The 23,410-nt window shown below is 40.7% G+C and overlaps 1 pseudogene; it reads left to right on the top strand.

Moving 5' to 3' along the window:
- Nucleotides 1–23,410, top strand: part of LOC149168684 (uncharacterized) — a 37,619-nt pseudogene that overhangs the window by 9,212 nt on the left and 4,997 nt on the right.

Here is a 23,410-nt window from a genome sequence, read left to right as displayed (position 1 = left end):
CCCAGAAAATACCATATGAAAACCATGTCAAATCGGTAAGCAAACCAGAGTTCACTTCATTGAAAAGGAAGGGTCAGCAAGTAAGCCTCTTGAACTCATCCATACTGATTTATGTGGACCAACAAGGAAAAAGTCACCTCGTGGAGAAGAATACTTTATTTTGTTTATTGATGATTTTTCCAAGATGTGTTGGATAGGTCTTCTAAAACATAAAGATGAAGCATTTGAAAATTATAAAGCCTTCAAAGCTTTAGTTGAAAATTAATTAGATCGAAAAATCAAATATCTCAGATCTGATCGAGGGGAGAATTCATATTAGATGAATTCTTTGACTTTTGTGAACAACATGGAATAAAAAGGCAATTCTCCACTGCAAGAAATCCTCAACAAAATGGTGTGGTAGAAAGGATGAATAGAATAGTTCAACAAATGGTTCAAGCTATGCTAGATGAATCTGGAACTCCTACAACCTTCTGGGGTGAAGCTGCATTTGCTGTTGTGACTATTCTCAACAAAGAGAATGTTCGGGTAAATAGCAATAAAACTACAAATGAAATTTGCTATGGTAAGCCTCCTACTGTAAAACACTTTAGAGTTTTTGGAAGAAAATGTTTTATCAAAAGAACTGATGAAAAACTTGGTAAGTTTGAACCTAGAGCAGACGAAGGTATTCTTCTTGGTTATTCTTCCAGAAGTAAAGGGTACAAATGTTATAATAAAAGACTTCAAAAAATTGATGAAAGCATTGATGTTGTAGTTGATGAAGCATGGAGAAATACGGAACAGATGAAATCAACAGAGAATTATGATAGTGAGGAAGTTGGGGAATGTTTTCCCGCATCAAATCAAAATGATATAGAAGAATAAACCAATGAAGCTCCAGAAGAAAAAGATACACTAGACAGGGAAAAGACTCAATCCAAGTATGTTCAGAAGAATCATCTAGAATCTCAAATTCTAGGAGAAAAGGGGGCTAGTATACAGACAAGAAGAACTCTTACAGGGACCTCAAGCTATCTAGCATTACTATCCTCCACTGAACTTGAAAATGTAAATGAATCCTACAAAGATGAATGTTGGGTCAAGGTCATGGATGAAGAACTTGACCAAATTGAAAAGAATGATACTTGGGAATTAGTTCCTAGACCTCATGATAAAGATATTATAGGAAAAAAATGGGTATTTAAGAACAAGCTGAATGAAAATGGAAAAGTTATTAGAAGCAAGGCCAAACTTGTTTGTAAAGGGTATGCTCAACAAGAAGGTATAGATTTTGAAGAAAATTTTACACTTGTTGCCAGACTTGAAGCCATAAGAATGTTTCTTTCTCTTTCTAGTTTTTGAAAATTAAAAGTATATCAAATGGATGTAAAATCAGGCTTCCTTAATGGAGATTTAGAAGCAGAAGTTTATATTGAACAACCAGAAAGATTCATTCTTGGAAATGATGCAAAACTCGTATGTAGCTCAAAAACTCTCTCTACGGTCTGAAACAAGCTCCAAGGGCTTGGTATTACTGTCTTGACAAATATCTACAACAACAAGGTTTTACAAAAGGTTTTGCAGATAGAAATTTATACACAAATATTGAAAATAATAAATTGCTAATTATTGTTGTTTATGTTGATGATATCATTTTTGGTAGCAATGAAGAATCCATGACTCAGAATTTTGCTTCAGTAATGCAGCAAGAATTTGAAATGTCCTTACTTGGTGAACTTACTTAGTTTCTTGGTCTACAAGTTCAACAAACAAATGATGGTATCTTTCTTTCACAAACCAAATATCTCAAGAAAATCTTGAAGAAGTATGGAATGGAAGATTCTAAACCAGTATGTACTCCAATGGTAACAGGATGCAGTCTCAGCTCTAATGATGAATCACCAGCAGTAAACCAACCAACTTACATATCTATGATTGGAAGTCTACTTTATCTAACAGGTACCAAACTTGACATCATGCATGTAGTAGGAATTGTTGGAAAGTTCCAAGAAAATCCAAAGGAATCACATCTCCATGTAGTCAAAAGAATCTTCAAATATCTTCAAGGAACTCACGACTTTGGACTATGGTATCCTAAAGATACAAAACTTACTCTTCATGCATATACGGATGCAGATTAGGCAGGAAGTGTTGATGATCGAAAGAGAACTAGTGGAGGTGCATTCCATATGGGTTCTCGATTAGTGTCATGGTTCAGCAAGAAACAAAGTTCAATTGCCTTATCTACATCTAAAGCAGAATATGTGGTTGCTACATCTTGTTGCACACAACTATTTTGGATGATGCAAACATTGAAAGACATTCAGATCACATGTACTCCACCCATCTCCATTCTATGTGATAATACAAGTGCCATCAGTATTTCAAAAAATCCAGTCATGCACTCTAAGACCAAGTACATACCCATCAAGAACCATTTTCTACGAGAACAAGTGATCAAACAAAGGTCAAATTCGAGTATGTTCCCTCCAAAGAATAGGTTGCTGATATATTCACTAAACCATTGCCCAAAGAAACATTTGAATATCTCAGACAAAATCTGGGAGTAGTCATTGCATCATCCTGCTGTTAAATCTAGTTTTTTAGAGGAAGTTTATTATATGAGGGTTTCATGAAGTTTAGTCACATATACACACGAGTTTCTGTGGCTGAAGGAGCATATTTGTTTTTTCTAATAGAAAAACAGTGGGTCAAACTCTGATATGGGTGCTCTGCCTAATGTTGATGATTACAATCTGATGATATTCTTTGCTCATTGATTTTTGTCTGGCTGATAAAAATGCCTTGATGAATGACTTTTTGACAATGCCCAGGTAGCACAGGTTCAAGGGGAGAATTAGCCTTCACATGAATTCTGCATTGTTGGCATTATGGTTGCTGAGTTTAGCTATGGCTTCAGATATTTATATCATTTTTTGTTTAAATCATGTAAAGTTCTAGGGTGTGATATGGCTTCTTATATATTTGAATGAGTCCTATCGGACAAATGATGTAATTTGTACCCCCACTTTGCATGGGATGGATGATGTAATATTTGTTGTATTTCTGTCATCTATAAATGTTTGGTATATCCCCACTTGGTTGGGTGATTGATGTATGTATGAGTCATTGGTCATAAGGAGGTCATACTCACTTAGTTGAGTTATAGAGTCATGTTATTCCTTTGAATCATATCTCTGCAGACTCGGCATGTACTCAGGGGGAGCATGGACAACATAATGTATATCAAAGGAGGAAAGTTGCTTGGTCTACCTTTTTCCCTTGATGTCAAAGGGGGAGATTATTTTGGTGTTGCATGTTATCTCTAACAGTTTCTATAGCTTGTAGTAATTAACACCTTCATGGTTGCCATCAAGTCCAAAGGGGGAAATTTTTTTCATTATGATACAAGTGTTGTTCTTGATGGAAGCTCACTCATAGGTCAATTCAGTTTTGGTAAAGGACAACTCATAGTACAACATGTATATTCAGAGGTAACATGGGAGTGGTATAGAAGAACAGGAATATGGAACTAAGGGCTACTAACCAGAATAAAGAAGGTAAAGAAAAAGGCTAATGAAAAGTAGTTTAAGAAGTATACGCAGGTCCACTTAGTCAAAATAGCGTATACACACTGGTTGACAGAACAAAAAGAGCATATACATATACACGCACTCCCACAGGAGGAAAAGAGCGTACATGCTGGAAAACCAAGGTTTTGGTCCAAGGTATTTTGGGTCCAAGGTATTTGGTCCGAGGTATTGACCCTAGGTATTTGGTCCAAGGTATTGGTCCTACGTGTTTTTGGTCCAAGGTATTGACAAAGGGCCTAAAGCTATATAAGGAGGAGAAGATCATAAGGCCAAGTGTGAAAGCATATGGGTTTCTAAGGAATACTTCTATCTGAAGTATATTTTATGTTGCAAGGGATATGTTTGTGATTTGATATGAAATACTTTGTGCACCATGAATTCAATGTTGGATCAGGATCATGAGACCTGAAATGACTTATTATTGAATGATCTGATATTGGTTGGGCTAGATCTGATTATGTACACTTGTTTTATTCTTTAAATGTCGTGATCTGGGTTTTTCTGAAGTCTGGAAGTGTAGCGAAGTTATGAGTTAATATTTACAGATCTGTACGCTGGTTTGTCTCTACAAAAGTGCGTGTACACATAGGTTCTACTCTTCAAAATAGCGTATACAAAATAAAAGCCTCTTCTTCAGATCTGACTGATCTATCTGATCAATTTTGTTGTTTTACTGTTATCTGTCAATGAAGTATTCTTAGATATGAATGTAAAACTGAATGCATAAGGAGTTTGGTATCTAATTGATTGATTGAATAAGTGAGAAGGGTGATCTTTGCTACTACCTGTGTAAAGCTTTGTAAATAGATAGTAGATGGTTAGCATACTGCTAGTTGGTACAGACTTGATTCATAAATTTTATGTTTCAGTAGTCTTTAAGGTATACGCAGGTTTGATTATAGGAAGTAGCATATACATGCAGGTTGGGTTCAGTAAAGTAGCATATACATTCTGATGCATGATTTTTGAGGTTGTAGCTGGTTCTGAATGATGATGCAAGTTTCTGGGTTCAACATAGCTGTAATATCCCATATCAGGAATATACCCCAAACACAAGCAAACTCCAACTAGAGATGGACTGGGAGGGCATTTACCAGATATGTCGCCTCTAAAAAGAGGACGAGATCCGGAGGCTACCTAGCCATTTCCAGACTCTATATAAGAGTATAATAGAAACACACAAGTGGTATAATAGCCGAGAATGCTCACAGAGATACAAGTAACAATGATGCTATATATATCAAATAAACCATAAACAGATACACAAGAAATGTAGCGAGAAATGCTAAACCATTTTATTATACTGAGCAATAAATGAGTACAAGAGGTGATTAGGCAGATGGCACCTCGACTTGCACAAGGCAAGTGAAGAAATAATCTCAGAATGACAAGAATGGCCTCTCTACATGGATGTTGTTGTTGTGCGGCTGTTGCTGCTAGAAAACAAATGATGATTTGGGGCTAATCCCCTCCTCGGAAAAATCTGAAACTCTGGATTCGGGCTCTACTCAAAAAACCCAGAAAAACCCAGAAAGATTTCTTGGAATGGCCTCACACTGATCTGCGTCCTAGCTGCTGGGAGACTGACATGCTATTGTTGCTTCTAGAAATTGAATGAGGATTTGGGGTTGCTCCCCTCCTCAGAAAAGGCCGAAGCTCTGGAATTAGACTCTACTCAAGAAACCCAGAAAACCCAGAAAGCTTTTCTGAAATGGCCGACCCCCGAAAATCACCCCCTTGGGGTTTTGCGCAGTTCCTCAAAGACGCTGATGAAACTGCTGCTAAAATGTTGATGAAACCACTGCTGAAATGATGATGAATCTACTACTAGAATGCCAATGGAAATACCTTGCCCGAGCAGGCACTCGAAGTCCCCTGGGGCTAAGGGTGAGATTTCCGAACAGAGACACTCAATGCACTAAACAGTGTTGTAGACTAGCTAAACAGCCAGCATGCTCTAAGTCAAAATGACTATCAAAATTTCTCATAACCAGAATGATCCAAATGAGGGAGCTCCTCTCTCCTTTATAGCATTGGCCCTTCTCCAAAACCCTAAATCCCAAGCCACCTATCCAACTGCACAATTCCAAGTGTCTGCGTGGACCCCCATCTCTCCGTGGTCCTTTAGCCTTCCCCCCTTGGCTCCTCTTAAGTCACAAAATTGTGCTACCTAGGAAGTGACTTTATTCTAAAGGTGAGTTATGTCCCCCTTCACCTTTTTATTTAAAAATAACTATAATAGGCAAAATCGAATATTCCAATTAGCCATAACTAATTAGGAATATTACAGTCTCCCCTGGCAAAATGTTGCTTGTCCTCAAGCAACTGAAGTGATGGATGTTGTAAAATGTTCTCACTCTCCCAAGTGGCATCCTCATCCGGTAAATTCTTCCACCTCACCAAGAATTCCCGGATCATTCTGCTCCGCAGCTGCCTCTCCCTGGTATCAATAATAGCCTCTGGCTGTAACACCAAATGTCCTTCATCATGCGTGGGTGGTAGCTCATCTGTCACTATCACATGCTGCCCCAATGCCTTCTTCAGGCATGACACATGGAAAATGTTATGAATCTTGCTGCCTTGGGGCAGCTCCAACTCATATGCTACCTGTCAAATCCTGTGTATCACCCTGTATGACCCGTAAAAGCAAGGCTTGAGCTTTTTAGCCCCCTTCTGCTTTAGTGACAACAGTCAGTATGGCTGTAATCATAGATAGACCAAGTCTCCTACCTCAAACTGTCTCTCCACCCGACCCCAGTCAGCATACAACTTTTGCTGGTTCTGTGCTATAGCCATGTTATCCTTGAGAGCTCGGAGAATATCCTGACTCTCTTGGATCCAAATCTTGGCTCTTGGAGCCTTGCTAGCACCAAACATCACGTCAGCAAAAGATAAAGGATGATATCCATACAAAGCATAGAATGGTGACATGCTAATGGACATGTGATGTGTAGTGTTGTAGTAGTACTCCCCGAGATGCGGTCACTTCAGCCATGCCCTCTGCTGCCCACTGACATAGTTACGCAAGTAGCCCTCCAGCCACTTGTTAACTATCTCTATCTGTCCGTCTGTCTGTGGGTGGTAACTGGTACTCGATGTCAACTCTGTCCCCACTAGCCGAAAAAGCTCCTGCCAAAACCCGCCCAAGAAATGACTGTCCTTGTCACTGATGATGGTCTTAGGAAGACCATGTAGCCTGAAAACCTCTTTGAAGAATAGCTCGGCCACCTGTGTTGCTGTGTAGTGTGCAAATGTGGCAAAGAAATGGGCGTACTTTGTTAGTCGGTCAACGACGACAAAGATACAACCCTTGCCCTGTACCATGGGCAACCCTGTGATGAAGTCCATAAAAATGCTCTCCCATTTCCCCTCCAGAATGGAAAGAGGTTGCAATAAACCAACGGGATGGCTCATCTTTCCCTTGTTCCTCTGGCAAACATCACACTCCCAGATATGTTGGAGTACATCCTCCTTGAGGCCCTTCCATGAGAACCTCTCCTTGATGGCCCTGTAAGTTTTGGTAAACCCTTGATGTCCTACCAATGGTGAGTCATGTCACGCCTGAAGTATCTTCTTCTTGAGCTGAGATCCCTCAATCAAGAAGATCTGGTCCCTGTAGTAGATGATCTCATCAATCACCCTGTACCTGTCATCTGCCACCTGCCCATCCAGAATCTCACATGCAAACCTGTCCTTGTAGTACTCTACTAAAATTCGAGTCCTCCAGTTTGTGTCAAAGCTCATAAGAGACAACGTGGCTGGTCTACGTGAAATGGCATCTGCGACCACGTTGTTCTTGCCCTTGACATACTCAATGTCAAAGTCATATGCTTGGATCTTGCTGATCCACTTCTGTTGCCTCTCCTGTAACTACTTCTACTACAAAAAGAACCTTAGGTTGTTGTGATCAGTCCTCACCCTGAACCTGTTACCCACCAGATACTGTCGGTACTTAGCCAATGCATGCATGATGGCTAGCATTTCCTAGATAGCCTGCTCAATCTTGTCCCGATAGGCCTTGGGGTGCCTATAGGGGGTGGTGATCACTGCCTGGATGCCCTGCTCAAGCTCGATAGTGTGCTCGAACCCCCGGTCCGGTGGCTTTCCTGGTGGAATCTCTCCAAACACTATGGCATACTGATCAAGGATGGACTAGATCTCTGGATGTATCGTCTGCCCTGTAGTCCGTACCTCTGATGCACGCAGCGCCATTGCCCACTCTATGTCTCCCTTCCAGAAAACTACCTCCATCCGATGAGCTGACACAGTCTGAGGTGGATATGTGTGCTATCCCCGTATCTTCTCATGCCTCCCTGTCTTCTCATCATCCCACTCCATCTCTAGGGTCTTCTAATCCATCGTGACCTTTCTTAGAGTAATAAGCCACTGAACACCCAATATCATGTTGGTGTCCAGAATATCGACCACGAAAAAGTGGTCAGTCAATGTGTAGGTGCCCATCGTAACTGAAAGCTCTGGAACATAACGAGCACATGTCATGGTCTGATCTCCTAGGACCAATACCGAAAACCCATCGAAGCTCTCTGTCTATATACCTCTCCGCTCAACCATCTGGGCATTGATGAAGTTGTGGGTCGCCCCACTGTCAACCAAAATTGATACTCTCTAGCCACGTACTGTTCCCCGTACACGTAGCGTCAGATACTTGGGAACTCCTTGCAATGCTGCAAGGGTCCCTCCGGTGGGTGCAAAAGATGCACCTCCTATTGCTGGCAGTGGTGGTGGCAAAGGACCCTGTACGACATGGCTATCTCCTGCCTCCACATCATCCTAGTCATCCTCCTCTCCATTGCTCTCGGAGAAGACCTCAATAAAATGTGCTTTACCAGCAGCACATCTATGTCCTGGTGCCCATGGCTCTTGATAAGTGAAGCACAACCACTTCTTCTTCAGCTCCCTCCTAGCATCATCGTCAAGCTGTACTCGTCCTGGATTCCCCTATGGAGGTGGAATCCTCACATCCTTCCCCTTAGACTAGAAAGTCTGTCTCTAGGGGTAAGGTGTTCGGCGCTTGGGTGAGACATCCTGTAAGTCCTGGGTCCTGCTGATAGCGTCCTGGAGTGTGGCTGGTCTAGTGGATCACACTAAACCCCGAAGTGGCTCTGCTAACCCCTCAACATACATATAGACCCTTCGTGCCATGGATAGGTCTGCCACCATCATGGAGACCCTCAAGAAATATGCAATGTAGGTCTCTGGGCTCCCTGTCTATTTGAGCCTCGTCAACTCAACAAAATGTTGCTCTGGATCCCTCTGATCAATCGCTCCATCAGTCTCCTGGTAAACTTGGCATATGTCATCACTATGGAGTGCCCCAGTGTAACCATCCCATGAAACCACCAATCCTGGGCCTCACCATCCAAATGCAATGTTGCCACCTTGATGACCTTTGTCTCCGACATCTGGTTAAGTTGGAAATAAATGTCCAGCTTCTCCACCCAAGACTTTACCGAACTGTTTGATGAGCCATCAAACATAGGCAAGTGGAATCTACTCGATGCACAGTGGGTGTCACCATCATGGTAATGTCGGTACCCTCTGTGATGGTCGCGGGGTCTACTATCTGTTGGAGCTGAACAATATCTTTGAATGAGAGGGCTTCCCTGAACTCCTGCCCATAGGCCTGGTACTCTGCAAAATAATTGCCCATATGTCCGACCTCTGCCTCCTGCTGGGCTACGACCCCCGTGTTTGCTCCTAAGAAAGTCGGCATGGTAGAGCATGTAGGGGCATGTGAGGCCACCTGCTGCGTAGTATCACACTGCTCTGGTAAGTGGTGGGATGCACCTGATCCCTCACCAATCTGAAAAACTCGTGGGTTCTCACACTGTCTAGCCTCTACTGCTGTGAATGTCTGCCCCATCACCTCAATCTGTCTCGACAGATCCTACACTGATTTGAGGAGCATATCTGCAAATCTCTTCCCGTCCTCGTCTACCATCTTCTCTGCGTTCACTACTGGCTCTCTCTATTCTGCATCTACCATAGGAACACAATCTCCCTCTCCGTAGGTATTCTCCAACCTACGTCCAGTATCTCTGTATCTTTGACCTCTGTAACAGATATAGGGTTTTTCCCCCGGTGTCATAGATTGATAGCTCCACAGGCTGAGTCAGATCTATGCTCTGATACCACTGTAATATCCCATATTAGGAATATACCCCAAAGACAAGCAAACTCCAACCAGAGATGGACTCGGAGGGCATTTACCAAATATGTCGCCTCTAAAAAGAGGACGAGATCTGGAGGCTACCTGGCCCTTTCCAGACTCTGTCTAAGAGTATAATAGAAACACACAAGTGGTATAATAGCTGAGAATGCTCATAGAGATACAAGTAACAATGATAATACTATATATATCAAATAAACCATAAACAGATACACAAGAAATGTAGCGAGAAATGCTAAGCCATTTTATTATAATGAGAAATAAATTAGTACAAGAGGTGATTAGGCAGATGGCACCTCAACTTGCACAAGGTAAGTGAAGAAATACTCTCAGAATGACAAGAATGGCCTCTCTGCGTGGATGTTGCTGTTGTGCGGCTGTTGTTGCTAGAAAACAAATGATGATTTGGGGCTGCTCCCCTCCTCGGAAAAAGCTGAAACTCTAGATTCGGGCTCTACTCAAGAAACCCAGAAAAACCCAGAAATCTTTCCTGGAATGGCCCCACACTAATCTATGTCCCAGCTATTGGGAGATTGTTGTGCTGTTGCTGCTGCTGTAAATCGAATGCGGATTTGGGGCTACTCCTCTCCTCAGAAAAGGATGAAACTCTGGAATCGAACTCTACTCAAAAAACCCAGAAAAACCCAGAAAGCTTTTCTGAAATGGCTGACCCCCGAAAATCACCCCCTTGGGGTTATGCACAGTTCCTCAAAGACGCTGATGAAACTGCTGCTAAAATTCTGATGACACTACTGCTGAAATGCTGATGAATCTACTGCTAAAATTCCAATGGAAATACCTTGCCCGAGCAAGCACTCGAAGTCCCCCGGGGCTAAGGGTGAGATCTTCGAACAGAGACACTCAATGCACTAAACAGTGTTGCAGACTAGCTAAACACCCAGCTTGCTCTAAGTCGAAATGACTATCAAAAATGCTCATAACCAGAATGATCCAAATGAGGGATCTCTTCTCTCCTTTACAGCATTGCCCCTTCTCCAAAACCCTAAAGCCCAAGCCACCTATCCAACTGCGCAGTTCTAAGTGTCTGCGTGGACCCTCATCTCTGCGTGGTCCTTTGGCCTTCCCCCCTTGGCTCCTCTTAAGTCACAATGTTGTGCTACCTAGGAAGTGACTTTATTCTAAAGGTGAGTTATGTCCCCCTTCACCTTTTTATTTAAAAATAACTATAATAGGCAAAATAGAGCAAAGTCGAATATTCCAATTAGCCATAGCTAATTAGGAATATTACAATACCTTTCTAGTGATAGTGATATGATTGTTCAGATTAACTGATTGCTAGTTGATGCAGTTTGAGTTTCAAAGTTCCTGAAGGGCCCAGTATGAAAATTTGATGAAACGAGGCCTTCATGTGTGTTGTTGTGTACTAGGAGCATCCAGTCTGAAAATTTATGAAATGTGGTCCCTGGAGGAAGAGAGAAGGTCGTCATCTTATATAGGTTGGTGCCTACATACTAGTAATCACATTGGCTAGTACAAGAGCTAGGGGGTTGCATCTCCTTTCCAATAGAAGCTGGAAAACGAGACAAGGTTGTAGCCTTCTGCAGGTGGGTGCCTTTGTACTGGTATGAGTTTGCACTAGTACAAGATTGTAAACAGATTTTCTTATTATTAAAAGAAGACAGAGACAACAACAGCAAGTGGTTTTCACCCACATTGGGTTTCCACCATAAATCTTGTTGTTCATGTGCGTTGCTTATGTGTTATGGTTTATTTTGTTTTTACTGCTCTTTTTAATAAGTTACTAATGCACTCGTTAACAATCAACACATGATAAATTATCTAAATCACAAGTTTTATAGGTGTACACTGGTTTCTCTAATAATAGTTGCATGTATGCCCTATTTCAGTTTACATAAGTAGCGTATATAAATCTGTTTGAGAAAAGAAAAAATTACTGATTCACCTCCCTCTCAGTGTTATTTCCAACAACATCCTTTGGGCTCACTAGAGTTGGAGACCTAGTCTTGATTTTGAAACCCTAGACATTAATTGTGCCTTGATATCACTTACCATTAATTGTTAGAGACTAGAAATCCTAACTCTCAAATTTAGACACAGGGATTTTCGGGATTTATCATAGTGTCGTTCTCTTATTCGCCTATATATGGGACAAACACAAGGGCTTAGATATTCCAATATGAAACATTGTTGTGACAAAAAGAAATTGAAATAATTTAGCCATGTTAATAAATTCATAGCCCTTGGGTACTTTGTTGCTTTAACAATTATGCATAATTTGTAGAGAAATGGAAACAAGAAATTCCAATTTAATTTGTCCTTGAACTAAAATGAGAATTAAAATCTAATTATATTCTCATAACAACTTGTAAACAGTTAATTAGGTTTAATTAACTTAATTAGCTTAGGAATTTTGAGTTGGAAGTCTTTATGAAGTCATGATATGTTCTCCATATATTATAGGGGTCCAGGATGAGTTAATTGTGAGTTGTAATTAGATAACTCAGTTTACTGAGTTAATTTTAGTTAAATTAGTTCCAAACTGTTTTAGGAACTAATAGTGAGTTAACAGTCAGTTGGCGCACTAGTGAATTAATTAGTGCTACTCTAGTTAACTAAAGATTCCCTCATCGGAAACTCATGCAAGTCAATTTTGAGAAAGATCCAGTTGAGACTAGAGTGCAGGGACATTGTACTATCAGTTGTATGATTTACTGACTTGTATAGATCATGCATGTATCAGGAACTGAACCTTGAAGGGATTGTGCATTTTTTGATGCACTCGTTTCCCATTAATATGGGCTAATCAACCATAGGAATTGTGCAAGGAAATAGGAACTTGGAGAGCTACAGAATTGGCTAAGTGTTGGCCAAGAGTTTGCTTATGAACTGGAGATTGATTTTACTGAGTGCTAGGATTGTTCTTGTGAGAACAAGCATTGTATTATCATCTTAGATTTCTGATATATGAAATACAGATAGTGGAGTTTTGATTTGTGGCTTTCCCTAAATATTTATTGTGTTATGTGAATATGATTATTTTCCTTTTGTCGAATATTGTTTTCATGGATCTATTGGCTTCCGTTGAATGAAAGTAGAAGTAGATTCTTGTCCTATGCTTTAGTACATTGCATGAGCTTGTGAATCTACAAGATTTTCTACATGGTATTAGAGATGAGAACAATATACTAGAGGAGATTTCGAAGTTTTGAGTTAAGTGTTACAGGTGAAATTCAAATTTTCATTTCATACTTCAGGATCGGCAGATGGCGTTCTACGGTTTGCGGCTCGAGTATGCCTCGGAAGGAAACTCAAATTTTATAACCTGGAGGGACATAATGGAGGTTGTGCTAGAAGATAATGGGTTGAAGGAATTCATTGATCAAGAAGTCCCTAAGCTAGCAGCATCAGATGCACAGAACTTGGCCGAATGGAAGAAGTGTTCGGCGAAGATGAGGCAGATAATCCTTAAGGGAGTTCGAGACCACATTGTCTTGAGTCTCCATGGAAAGGAAACTCCATATGCTATGTGGAAAACACTAACGGACTTGTATCAAAACAACAGTGACCAAAGGAAATTGACACTGAAGGAAAAACTTCGAAAGATCAAAATGGAAAAAGGCAAGACTATTTACAAATAATTGACCAAGTTCACTCAATGTCGTGATGAACTTGGAAGTGTTGGAATCAAGGTTGTCGAGGAAGATATGGTGAGTATTTCTCTTCTAGGACTCCCAAATATTTGGCATAGTTATGAGAAATCTGTCAATGGTTGGGAGAAGTTTCTAGATTGGGAAAGAATGTGGTCAGATTTGATGCAAGAGGGGATTAGGAGGAACACCAAGGATGGATCTTCAACAAAGACTGATGATGAAGAGAATTGTGCCTTAACGATTAAGGCAAAGAAGGGGAAGGGAAAACTTTCCATTCCAAATCAAATTCTTATCATGGAGGTAAGAAGAAATACATGATGAACATTAAGCGCTTTCATTGTCATGAGTTGGGCCAATTTTCTACGAATTTTACACTCAAGAAGTCCAAGAATAAGTCCTGAGGAGGAGGCTTTGGCCTCTCAATTTGAATTGGAATTTTCCCTCATTGCATGCATGGTGTCATCAATGATGGCAAGTGTATGGTAAATATACTATGGAGCTCCATTTCACATGGTTGGTGATAAAGACTTATTCAGTGACCTGGAGGAGAAAGATCTCTAGATGTATATCGAGATGGGTGACGACGGGAAGTATAATGTTACTAGATTGGGCACGATTTCTTTTTCAGAGGGAAAATGGGGCTCAACACACCTTGAAGAATGTTATGTATGTGCTCGGGCTGAAGAAGAACTTGGTATTCGTTGCCATGCTTGAGGATAGAGGCTATGATGTGATCTTTTTGAAAGGAAAGGCGTTCCTTCGACACATAGCCACAGGTCAAGTAAAGAAGATAGGGAATCGGGTGAAGAATCTCTATAAGTTGTTGGTAGAGGAGTGTGATTCTTTGAGCTCAAAAGAAAAAAGGATGCAGATTTAAGACATTGGCGAGTTGTGGCATAGGCGATTGGGCCACTTGCATCATGGTGCTTTGATGATATTGCAGCAAATATCTATTGGTCTTCCCAAAGGTACGTTTGAGCAAGTTGATACGCGCAAGGGGTGTACTTTGGGAAAATACACCAAATCTTCCTTTGGAGACAGAGACAGTCGAGAAGAGTATATTCTAGAGAGATTCCATTTAGATGTGTGTGGACCATTCTTGACCACATCCATGGCCAAACATAGGTATTACGGTATATTTTTTGATGACTATTCTTGTAAATTCTGGATATTTTTCATGCAGAAAAAGGATCAAAATTTCGCAAAGTTTTGTGAGTTTAAATCATTGGTGGAGAAAGAGTCAAGCAAGAAGGTTAAATATCTACGAATTGATAACAATCGTGAGTATGTCTCAAACAAGTTAAAGAAATTATGTGTAGGACAAGGGGTTAAATGGGAGTTGATGACACCCCATAAACTTCAATGGAATGGGGTGGCCAAGAGGAAGAACATAAGCATAGTAGGGGTAGTGAGGTAAAAGTTGCATGATCAAGGCCTACCACTACACTTGTGGGCTAAGGCATGCAACAAAACGGTTTATGTTTAGAACCATAGCCCACATCGGACACTTGAGATGAAGACACCAGAGGAGGCTTATTCCGGTAAGAGGCCAGATGTTGGTCACTTCAGGATTTTTGGGTCATCGGTATATTTCCATGTGAACAAAGATGCATGGAAGAAGCTTGAGGTGAAAAAAGAGTTGGGGATATTTATGGGGTACAATGATACACCTCACAACTATCGGGTGTACTTACGGACTAGTCAAATGACAGTGGTTCTCATGGATGCCAGATTCGATGAGGATAAGGCCATATGAGTTTCCCTTGAAATGGAGCTTTAGCTACATGTGGATGAGGAGATTTTAGCTCCTAAGGTTTAGGAGACTTAGATTTATGTGGAGCATCCACATGCAGAGGATCCGGGAGTGGAGACATCCACTCAGGTAGAGTCTTCCAGAGAGGGAAGAAAGCACACCAGAGAGGTTGATAGATTGTTGGATGATGCACGGGAGAATGTAAGAGCACCCACTTCTCAGTGTAGGCAGAGGAGGTCACCTAAGAGGTACACTAGATACATGGCTCTTACGGGCATATGTGTTGTAATAGAGCCAACTTCCTTTAAGGAAGCAGTGCAGCAGCCGCTTTGGGTTAATGTCATGGTGGAGGAGTATGAATCCATAGTTTGCAACAGTGTTTGGGATGTGGTCCCGAGACTAGAGGACAGGTCAGTGGTGAGCTCTCATTGGCTTTACAAGGTAAAGAAAGCTACATATGGTAGTGTGGAGAAGAATAATGCTAGATCTGTGGCCCATGGATTTTCACATGTATAGGGGATTGACTATGATGAGACCTTTGCTCCAGTTGCAAGGTACTTGTCAATCAGATCTATATTAGCACTATCAGCACAGATGGGTTGGAAGATGCATCAGATGGATTTGAAGACAACATTCCTTAATGGCATGATTGAGGAAGAGGTGTACATAGAGCAACCTGAAGGTTTTGAAACCTTTGACCATGAGTCACATGTTTGCCAGCTCAAGAGAGCGTTGTATGGGCTTAAGAAAGCACCCTGTGCTTGGTACAATAGGATAGATAGCTACTTCAATGGGTTGGGCTTCATGAAGAGTGAAGCGGATGTGAACCTGTACCACATAGTAGTGGAAGGTAAGTTTTTGATCATTGTACTTTATGTTAATGATCTCATACTTATAGGTGATGATCAGCTGATCAAATCTTGAAAGGAGGACCTTGCAAGAGAGTTTGAGATGAAGGAAATGGGGCTCATGCATTACTTTCTTGGCATGGAGGTATGGCAGGGAGATGAGTTGTTTGCATCTTAGGGAAAGTATGCCAATGAGACACTCAAGAGATTCCGCATGGGGAGTAGCAAACCCATGGAGACTCTTGTGGTAGGTAACAGGAGGAAGGAGGATGCTACTTCAGGGGGAGTACTGGAAGCTAGTGTTTACAAGAATCTTGTGGGTTCACTCATGTACTTGGTGAACACACAACTGGATATATGCTATGCAGTTAAATAGCTTAGTCAAGTGATGATTAGGCCTACCAAGCTATATTGGAAGGCAACAAAGCATGTGTTGAGATACCTCGGGGATACTTCTTAGTATGGATTATGGTACATACAGATAAAGGGAGTGAAGCTTTAAGGTTTCACTGATGCATATTGGGTAGGGAGTCCATCCGATTTTGTTGTTGGGAAAAGTATCTATTCAGAACGCCCCTATGCCACTCTAAGGTGTGACAGTGCCTTAGCAACAAACAAGGAAAACTACTTGAGTATTCTTCTTTATGAAATGTAAACGAAGAGGAAGGATAAACTAACCTGTGTCTTGCGCTAGTTTGTTGATCCAATCGCTCCTCTCTTCAATAGCTCCCAGCTCCCTGCTCCCTTATCAGCCCAGCTTCAACAAATTCTTGCAAGATCACAGAAGAGAGAAACTACACGAAGATATAGATTTACATTCATAAAAAGCTTAGGATCAGATTAAGCTAAACATGCAAATATAACAAAACATCATTGATACACAACATGTAGGAGAAACTCAAATAGTTTTATTGATATGATAAGAAAGTCCAAGAGGAGATACAACCAAGTGAGTCCTGATCCAGCATCTACCTCCCAGCAAAGGAATCCCTTCCTCACCTCCAACAAAGCATAAATCACCCCATGCACTAATCTCAATCTCAAACCAACAACAATTCTCTGTAAAGTACAAAATTCCAGCCTTTGGATCTCTGGGATGAGGGATCCATATATAGATGTAAGTAGAGAGGATGAGTCAGCTTATGTTTTGACTTGTGGCTTCTCTCTGTCAGTTCTTGCTTCCACTTGGAGACTAAGAGCCTCTTACTCATCATTGGTCGAATTCAGTGAGGCAAGTGTCATTGGAGAAGATTCTGGAAGCTTCCATTGTCTCTCCACCTCGTTGAATGACTCTGCCACTTGTCATTTCCTGCTCAACGCACCTGGGTAGTGCATTCAAGTGCATTGCAACGCACCTAGCTAGTTTATTTGGGTGCTTTGCAACGCAGGCAGCTAGTGGAGCTTCTGAATTGAACCTGATTTGACTAGTTTCGAGCAGTTTCTGGTGGAGAACTTCTGGGAGAAGCTGTCATTGGTTGACCTTGTTCCTTTAGGGGCACGAAAAACACTTTTAGGGACTTTGGATCCCTTGGATTATGGAAATTTCATGCTTAGAGCTGTAAGGCACAAAAATGTCTATAACAGTTGCCCCCTAAAGTATGAGGCCGTTTATCGGGTGAAATGCTTTATTAGGAGGATCCGAAGTTCTTTCAATGCTGGGAGGAGACCTGTAATAAGATACAATACAATACATTATTTTTCATACTGTTTTCATGATCTAGCTGAGGCGGGCATTCCCATGCTCAACTTTATAAATTCATTTTTATGTACATAGCACAAACAATCGTCTGATGGTAGACCGATGATTCTGATGAAATCATCATCCTTTTGGTAGGATGATTATCTGTTATGCAATGTTGTACATGTCAATGTCTTTATTTTTCCTGAATATATATCGCAGCCCAGATGGATGAAACTAGATCCGGGGTCTTCAATCTCGTCCGATCTTCACTCTAAGTACAAGTCGATCCATGTGAGAAATGTTTTGGAGTCGAACATGGAAAGACATCGCTTGATTACCAGTCAATGATGTAAATTGTTAACAAGCGCGAGAGGAATCAACGATAATGATAATGACCCTCAAGGTACTGCAGTACAATTCACTTGGTGTGAATAAAGGATTTGGCGTCAAACACCACGCAAAATCTTTCGGTCGAAGGTCATTGATGTATACCTGTCGCGAGAAGTGAGAAACTTGCCATTGAGGCATGCAAGCTTCAAAGTACTGAAGGGGGTGTTCCTTGATCAACTTCTTGGATAATGAGCTGATGTCGACAAGAAGCGATCCGTCAAAGGAGGGCCTTAATGAATCCCACATCAATGACACGGAACGGAGCAAACGATTTTGATGGAGGTGAAAACGATCTGATGATATATGGTTTAGAGTGGCGGTCATGAAAGAATGAAGTATAATGTATGACAGTGGATGCGACACGGGTGAATTCTCTGGATGACTTCTCTTGAACATATCGGCGACACTTATATGATGGATTGGTAGCATTTACCCCAAAGGTGGATGGTATGGCGAGACCATGGTGATGTGACCGGTGAATGAAACAACCCAACCCGACTTAGGCACGGAGTGGAAGTGTCATGTTCAAGAGCGACTTGCTACCAATAAAGGTTCTTTGAGTTTCTTCCCAATTTTTCCCCAGTCATTGCTGACCAGTACCTCTTTATTTTTGTCAAGCTTGAGGAGGATCACGTATGCTTGTTCTATAATTTTCCCTTCGGGCAAACCCATCGCTATGTTTTAACGAGCCTAGCGATAGTGAAACTCGTTCTCGTCTAAAGACAAGTTTGTCGCTATTAATCTTTTTAACGAGTCTAACGACAAATATAACTCGGTCCTTTTCATTTTTAGAGAGTCTGAAAAGGTACGTAAAGTTAACTCCGGAGTTCCTTTTTCGTCATCTAATCCCTTGAGTCTGAAAAAGTATAAAACAATACAGAAGGGATGAATTTTCGATAGTTTTAACGAGCCGAACAAAACAAGCGCTCGATCTTTTTGTGCAATAATCCCTCAGGTCCAAAAAGATTAAAATCTAGAGGAGGGATAGCACTCCCGGTCGCTTTAACGAGCTGGAAGGCCAAAACTCAGCAATATTTTCATATTTTACGAGTTAGATGAAAAGAGCTTAAAGAAGACTCGTCTTTTGAGGAACGAGTGATAAAACGGGTAGCAACTGATTCCAGGTAGGGGTTGGAATTTTCCAATCACGGCAGTGTCACAAGGATGGCTAGTGAAATCACTCTTCGCAGCTGTTCCTCAAAATGGGTAAACAATTGAATGGAGGTGAATGATCGGCCAATGGAAAAGTGGAGGTGAAAAGTGGAGGTGACGGTGCAAACACGACCAAGGCTTTAATGGCTGATAATGTTACATTCACGGTGGTTATTTACCGGAGGATAGTTCATTTTTTAACGAGCTTAAACGCGGATTGAAACACTTGCTCGGTCTTATGTTTATTTTTTAACGAGCATGAACTATGTGCTAAAACTGCTCGATTAAGTTTGTATGCCCCCAGCATAATAACGCAAAACGAGGTGCATGCCCCCCAAGCTTCATTGCATTCAACTCGGTGGTTGGAATGAAGGTTTACCTTTGAGATTTGAAAAGGGGATTTGTTTCATTTTTTAATGAGGTTGAAACAGTAAAAGAACTATCCTCATGACTCCTTGTTTCATTTTTTAACGAGGTTGACACGAGATAAGAACCATCCTCGGATTCCAAATCCATCAGATATAGAAGATTTCATATTCCACTGTGCCCAATTCCGCCAGATTACTCGGAGGCGGTAGGGCAAAAGTACCCATTAAGGCAGGGTCTTTTAGGAGACCTACTCCGATATTTTGGAGCGAATGATTGCTTCCATGGATCATTGGAATGCTTCCAGTAACTTGAGAACCATTGGGGAGGAAGTTTTGCTGATCAACGATTGTAATCCCTCCTTGAGAGGGAAATGCAATCTTTCTGAAATAGGTCGACACAACAGCTGCCATGGCATATATCCATGGTCTTCCTAGTAGGATGTTGTAATCAAGATTCCCATCTATGACTTCAACATCTATTTCTACTGTTTTTCCTCCTAGTTCAACTTTCAAGTTATTTAGGATACCATATGGGGTATATGTCCTTCCGTCGAATGCTTTTAACGTCGTCGCAGACCGCGACAAGGTTGGAGATCCTAAAGTTTTCCAGCAACTCATCGACATAATACATGTAGATGCCCCCTCATCAATAATTGTTCGATGAACAGTTTTGCTGAGGGCTTTCACTTGAATAAGGAAAGCTAGTTGAGCTGGTAACTGAGGGTCATATCCTTTATGATTAAAGGCCACAAGATTGGAATCCATTGGGTCAATCCCACCTATTGCTCATAATAAAGCTTGCTCTTGGGAGAGGCAATTTTGCGGTACCTCAAGTGTCGACATAGCGGACAGCGATTGGGCCAGGTCCTCTATTATATTATAATTCTGTGCTATTTTTGCACGAGGATTAAATGTCGATTTGTGCACTACTCCCTTTGGCGACTTTATCATTTGTTCAGGAATGATGGGTGGCACAACTTTGGTCAAATTTGTTGTCGAACTACTAGGTTGTTCATTAGGATTGTTATTCGACACCTGTGGATTCCCGTAATATTTATTCCTTGCCAAAGCATCATTTTGCTGCTTTGAGATAGACAACATAAGCACTTGGGATCGAGAAGCATTTTGATTAGCAACCAGTTTGGTTCCCGGGCTTGGAAATGGATCAGTCAATATTGCTGAGTTTTTTGGACTCTTAAAGAGTTTCTTAACTTCAGCTTTATGTGGACAATCTCTTGTCCGATGATCCTCGTCGCATATATGGCACCCCGCAGGGGGTTTCCTTTGCCCAGAAGGGTTTGTAGAAGGCTTTTCAGGAGATGACTCATCCTGCTTCCTTTTTCTCCCTTTCTTTTTCTTCTTGCCCCCTGGTTGCTTCAGTTGTTTGTCCTTGTCAGTCGACACGACATTTAATTCCGAGGCAAGAAGTTCCTCATTTGCATTTTGACTAGAAACCTTACAGGCCTTTTTAGATGTAGCCTTTGTCGATTTCGTGTCTGTCGCTCCAATCACGCCATCGATGGCATGAGAGTCATTGTTTGATTTAGGAGGAGGAGGAACTGAGAATTCCGGTCTAGGGGCGTCAGGTATTTTATCGTAGAGCGTGCTGGACTGAGTGTAAATCAAGTCCAAATATTGTGCACGAGCAATAACTTGCTCTTCTGTGACGACTCCCCCTTTTGCCACATATTCTGTGATGGAAGGCAGTAATGACTTAATAAACCATTCAGCTAAGAGCTGATCAGGAACATACGTTTTCACCATTCTACGACGACGTCGCCATTCATGTATATGATCAGATATGTGAGTGGCCGTCGTTTGTTTGAAGTTGGTAAGAAGTTCGGTTCTCGTTTCGTACGTTATCGGTAACTGAAAATGGGTTAAGAAGGTTGTGGCTAGGGTACTGAAGTTGTCGAATGAAGCTCTAGGCAATTCGATATACCATTTTGCTGCCGGACCAGTTAACGTCCTTTGAAAAAGGCGAAGCCTAATCGAATCATCGTTTAGGGTGTTTGATGAACACCACAGATGAAATGTCATCACATGATTCGACGGATCTTCACCCGGATTTCCATTAAATTTAGGAATATCTGACGGAAGTTTATGCGGAATCGCTGGCCACCAAGGGGCATAAGCAATTGGATCATTCGTTAGCCGGTTTAGATCTGGTAATTTTAGAGTTGCTACAAAGGGCAACTGTTGATTCAGGTTAGGCGAAGCATACCCAGGATAAGCTGGAATCGCCTGAGCAATGGGTCTTTGCATACCAGCATAATGTATTTGATGTTGGCAACTTTGACAAGGTTGATGGGCATAACCACTATAATCAAGGATAATTTTAGGGGCGAATGTTCGCCCTTTGGCGAAATTTAGGGGTTTTAAATTTTTAGTGGGCGAATATTTTGTATCATAGTACATTTTTACAAATCACCTCAAATAGCCCACCTTATTTTAAGGGAGAGGGTAAAAAAGGTAAATTTAGCCCTTGAAATTAGGACTTACAACCTTCCATTCGCCCATTTTCAAGAATAGGTTTTATTTAAATGAATCCATTCACCCATTTTCAAGAATAGGTTTTATTTAAGTGAATCCTATGGGCCAAATACCATATTTATAAAAGAGGTATGGTAAATTAATAAAAATATAAATAAATGAGAGGTATGGTAAATAAATAAAACATTTTTTATATTTACTCCATAAGTCACCTTATATACATGTAAGGGTGTAAACAAATAAAAATATAAGTAAAGTGGAGGTATGGTAAATAAATAAAACGTCTTTTTATACTTACTCAAAAGGTATGGTAAATAAATAAAAATATAAATAAACTAGACGTATCGTAAATAAATAAAACCTCTTTTTATATTTAGTCCATAACCCTCGTTGTATTTATGAAGGCTCAAGAAAGAGGTTTTATTTAAGTGAATCCTATGGGCCAAATACCATATTTGTAAAAGAGGTATGGTAAATTAATAAAAATATAAATCAACAAGAGGTATGGTAAACAAATAAAACATTTTTTATATTTACTTCATAAGTCACCTTATATTTATGAACACTCAAAAAATGGGTTATATTTAGGTGAAACCTATGGCCAAAATACTATGGGACAAATACCATGGACTAGATCGTTATTAATACCATGCAAAAAACCATTATTAACCCTAATATTAGAATTAATAAAAATAAAAATGGACAAATACCATGGACTAGATCGTTATTAATACCATGCAAAAAACCATTATTAACCCTAATATTAGAATTAATAAAAATAAAAATGGCACATGGTATTGACCCATGGTATTCACCAAAATGGCACATGGTATTGACCCATGGTATTCACCTGGAATGTAGCCTATTTAAATGGGGGAATTAAACCAGCATGTAGCCTATGCTAAGATTCACTAGGACTTTACAAAGTTTTATTATTTATTGAGTAAAATATTCGTCATGCTTGGTGAGAGATTCGCCAAAAAATTATATATACATATTATATTATTGATAAAATCGCCTTTCATTTTTCCTATATACCATGGAGATTCGCCCATTTATTATATTTATAAATTTAGGGGAGGTTCTTAAAAATTTCCCTGACTATAATATGGTTGTTGATAACCGCTTTGGAAATGTGGTTGCCCATTACTTACAAAGACTTGTTGCTCAGGTCCTTGATATGATTGTTGGAATGGCGGTTGTTGAGATTGAACCAACCCTGGTTGTTGGACCATTTGCTGTTGTCCAATACTGGATGATTGACCAAGATGGGGAGTCATAGTACTTGTTTGAGCCTGAGTCGCTCCAGATAAGGAGGCACTAACCTG

Source organism: Pinus tabuliformis, chromosome 4_2, assembly GCF_031772625.1.
Source record: "Pinus tabuliformis cultivar Carrire ecotype Pingquan chromosome 4_2, CPIR1, whole genome shotgun sequence".
NCBI classification, from domain to species: domain Eukaryota; kingdom Viridiplantae; phylum Streptophyta; class Pinopsida; order Pinales; family Pinaceae; genus Pinus; species Pinus tabuliformis.
Note: the sequence above shows the minus strand (reverse complement) of the source record. Positions and strands in the feature narration are given on the sequence as shown.